The sequence below is a fragment of the Heteronotia binoei genome, chromosome 3 (genome assembly GCF_032191835.1).
Source record: "Heteronotia binoei isolate CCM8104 ecotype False Entrance Well chromosome 3, APGP_CSIRO_Hbin_v1, whole genome shotgun sequence".
In the NCBI taxonomy this organism is placed as follows: domain Eukaryota; kingdom Metazoa; phylum Chordata; class Lepidosauria; order Squamata; family Gekkonidae; genus Heteronotia; species Heteronotia binoei.
The window spans coordinates 149,356,234-149,360,816 of NC_083225.1; positions in this window are offsets into that span (position 1 = coordinate 149,356,234).

Genomic DNA, 4,583 nt, shown 5'->3' on the forward strand with positions numbered 1-4,583 from the left:
GTGGTGCTGGTGACGCCTAGGTCATTGCTCTTTTCCTCCTCCCCTCCCACTTTTGAGACGGTCACAGAAGAATCAGCTGCTGAATTTGCCTTGCTCCAGTCCTTTCCAGAGTTTTCTCTGAAGAGGGTCAAATGGTGCAAAGCATTTCCTCTCCTCTCTGCAAGGCACAGCAGGTGATTTAACTGGGCCATTGCCCACTAGAACATGTGGATCTGTTGAGGTCAAGAGGAATGCAAAGCCCACTTTGATAAAAGTTCTGGCCATTTCTCCTGTTGTTAAACTTGTATTCTCAAGTTGCTTTTTTATCCTCTCAACAGTGGTCTGTGACAGAAATTTACTAGTCTTCCTAGGGGTGTTATATTGAGTGGAAAGGTATCCACGTGCATGGGGTGTATTATTAATTGCACATTCATAAATAAAAAAATAAAAAAGAGATGCAGCATCACGAGACAGGATCACTCTAAACCTGACCACTTAAACGTATTTTTCTCTCACTTGCACAAAACTGAGCAAACAGTGTACCTTGTTTTATGTTTGGCAAGGATACTCTGTGTGGTTTGGCAGGGGCACAGTGTCAGATAAAGACTGACTTGGGACCCAGAATGGCCTGCAGGCAGCCAGGTGACTATCCCTGCAGGAACCCATCATCTCAGTCTTATGAAACAACTGATAACTTGCCATCGAGGAGCAAACAGAAGCTGAAGTTATGTCCATTGACTTCAACAAAGTTTCCACTTAAGATGTTCTTTGGTTATATACTGATGACCAAAGGAGAAATCAGCTTTCCAACAACGAACAGATGCAGTCACTGGAGCTTTGCACCTTAGCTTAGTTGTTGTTTTTAATTACTTAAGGAAGGGTTTTGCACATGGGTAGTTATTAAAGGATGTTGTACAGAACTCTTGGCATTATCAAATCATCTCTATGCTTCAACGTTTTTTTGCATGGGAGTTGTTGCATCAGTTGAAGACTAAGTCAGAGAATACTCTGTCTTAAAACTAAGTTCTGTCTTTGGAGCTGGGAGGCTGGTCTAATCTCCCACTGACCACTGCAGGAAGCCTACTCTGGTATGAACCTTCCTGTTTTTAAGAACCTTCCTGTTTTTAAGCGAACCCCTGTGCAAGATTCCATCTTGGGTAGAAGCAGTATTGTCACTCAGCCTTTCATATTAGATAAGATCTATACCAGACAAAGAACTGAGAAGTGTCTGCTTGTTTATAATTTTATTGGGTTTATTGTTTGAGTCTTCCTTGTCTCACTTTGAGAACTTTCAGCTACACCAGTTACAGGGGAAAATCAACTCTGGAAAAAAATCCAAGATGCTCATCTTATGAATCATACAGATAAGGAGGCAAACCTGATACCTTGTTCAAAGGCAAACCTTGTTCTATACGCATAACTATCAAAATAATCTTTAAAAATATTTGTTCTAAAAGAGGCAAGAATCCACAATGGCCTTTTTAAAAGGAAAAGTTGATTTCTGGTCCATTTTCCTTACATATGTAGTTTCTAAGATACTAGAAGAGTTGTCTCTACATGCTGTCTTCTTGGCACCATATTCAGAATAGCATACATCTTTTTTATTTCTCCATCCTCAACAATGTTCCTCTTTTTCTTTGGTATTGGTTTGTGTATTCCCAGGCTGAAGTGAACTAAGCAGAGTAGCCTTTAAAAGGCTCTGGAGTCCACACAAGGCTTTGTAGACCTTGCAGGAAGCCATCTATTTTATACCTGAGCCCTATTCTGCCACCAGTCTGTATAACAGAGGTGTTTCAAAACTTTAAAAACCAGATCGTCTCATTCATACTGAACAATCCACATGGGGAACTCAGTAAAAAAGTAATTTTTATTGGATCCTGCAATGTGGAAGCAGAATAATAAATGGATGTAGCACCGTTTGCACAAGATTTCCCGCAACATCTAGTGCTTCCCTCCCTCCATATAATGCCCAGAAATTAATTGCACAATATCCTGAGCAAGGGGAAACAACTGGGGATACAATATGTTTGACTTAGTGCCAGTGGCTACTATGGTCACCGCCTTGTGCTTCTGCTTACACAAGAGTTTGGCACAAGCAGAAATTTTGCCAGGGATCAAATCTACTATAACTACAATGTTTGACTTAGTGCAAGTGGCTACAATTGTCACCGCCTTGTGCTTCTGCTTACACAAGAGTTTAGTGCAAGCAGAAATTTTGCCAGGGATCAAATCTGCTATAACTACAATGATTTATCAGATATTATTTGCTAACTTTTGTGCAGTAGGACATTTTGATAATTGTAATCTTCAGCTATAGTACAACAGAATTGTTCAGAAGTTATTTTTACAAAGGTACCAGGATTGTACTCTATGCTACTATGTATGGTATGTATCATCCATTTAATATATGTATTAATCCTAGTCTTTCTATTTTCTACACCACAAAGGGCAGGATAGTGCAATTTTACTTATGCTGCCACACCTGGCTCGTCACTACCATTCTGAGAATAAAACACTAGTTTCTAAACCATGACAAATCTGTTAGTTGACAAATGTTAGGGTACAAGTTTGCCAGTTTCCATGGAGCAAAGATTCTAGATGACACCAGCAGCATCTTCAGCTATGGCTGTATCACAAAAACTTCCCTTTTATGACCTTTTCCTCCAATAGTAGAAATGGTGCTGATAAGAAGAAGAAGAAGAAGAAGATATTGGATTTATATCCCGCCCTCCACTCCGAAGAGTCTCAGAGCGGCTCACAATCTCCTTTACCTTCCTCCCCCACAACAAACACCCTGTGAGGTGGGTGGGGCTGGAGAGGGCTCTCACAGCAGCTGCCCTTTCAAGGACAACTTCTGCCAGAGCTATGGCTGACCCAAGGCCATTCCAGCAGGTGCAAGTGGAGGAGTGGGGAATCAAACCCGGTTCTCCCAGATAAGAGTCCGCACACTTAACCACTACACCAAACTGGCTCTCTCACCACAGAAGACAAAGAACTGATTATTTCCACTTATGGGCAAAATGTACTCTACTGACATGCACTGGCTGCTGGATGAAAAAGCAGTTGCTTCCTCTTCATTTCAGCTGTAAGGGTAGGGAGAAGGGGAGTTTCCTGGAATATTCTCAGCACCAAACATTCCTTCAGGTGATTTCATTTCCTAATTTAAAGATGACAATGTGGATTAAGCAGTAGGGGGGAAACACAGATATTTTTTACTGAAAAAGTAAACCACCACCACGTGAGCAATTTTACAGACCAGGTCCTGCTGTCTTTTGAAGGCAAGATTATCTTAGCAAAGATAAATTCAGCATTAGAAGAAAAGTAAGCACAAAGTCACTGTATGCAGTCATACTAGCTTCCCATATCCTGTTCAGTGCAGAACCAAAGCCATTTTCCCATTGTTGGAATGTGTTACATCTTGACACTGATATATTTTACCTATTGTGCAAACTGTTCATAGTGCCATAAGTTTTGAAAGTTTATTCAAGAAACAGGATTTAAAATCGATTGGGATAAAGCTCAACTGTTGCAGAAGGAAGTAAATACTTAGGGGTAAGTCTAAGCTAAGAAGGAAGGATCTCAGATACACAAAAATTGGAAGATCTAGAAAAACTGCAAGCCCCAACCAATGCCCATTCTTTAAGGGCAATACTGGGAATGTGAAACTTCTCCAAGGAGTTTATTGCGACATTTGCTGAGAAAACCTACCCTTTATGGGCTCTTTTGAAAACGGATCACTAGTGGGAATGAGATCCAGAACAGGCAGAGATAACTCATACAGTTGCAGCAGGATTTGGCTCAGGCTCCAACTTTAGCATATCCTCAAATAAGGGAGCCATTTATAGTACAACTGGCATTAACAGATGCAACTACTGAAGCCACCTTAATTCAGGATCAGAATGGGAAACAAGAGTGATAATCTAATGCTCATAGAGCTCCCAATGAAGGAGAGCAAAATTTCACATTTCCCTTTATGTCTTTTCAGGCTTTTGGGTTTCCAAGTCCTTAATGGCTTCCCTCTGGTTAGTTCTTATCTATATTATGCTTGACTTGCTGTGACTTGTGATTCATACTATTTATAAATACGTAATAAATTACTAAGTGCAGTATGTGCTAGACACATTTTCCCAGCTTGTTCCAAAAGGCATGATCAATACTGTCTCAGCAGTAACAAAGGTGCAATGGTGGGGAAAAGACAGGTAACTAGTACAGACATATCAACATGTACGTATGGTAAAGATCATACGTCTATGCAATCCTAAACTATGCAGATACAACCTACAAATTACTAGCATGTACTAAGAGATTGTATGACTTTTCCCCCACTATCGCACAGGTATATGAAATACTCATGTTTGACTGTAGATGCAGATAACTATTAATACTCAGAAGCAAGACTGCAGAGCTTCTGCCTAATAAGCATGCTTCACTTTCACTTTAAATTGCTCAGATGTAATTGGTCAAACCTTTAGTGATAAGGATTTAGTATCTGTTAGAAACTGTTTTACAGGCAGTTTTAAATTACAGTTAAACTAGCTTTCTGGTAGGGTAAATAAAAACACCTAACACCTCCATCTACCCACAGCACAGGAATGAAAAAGTAG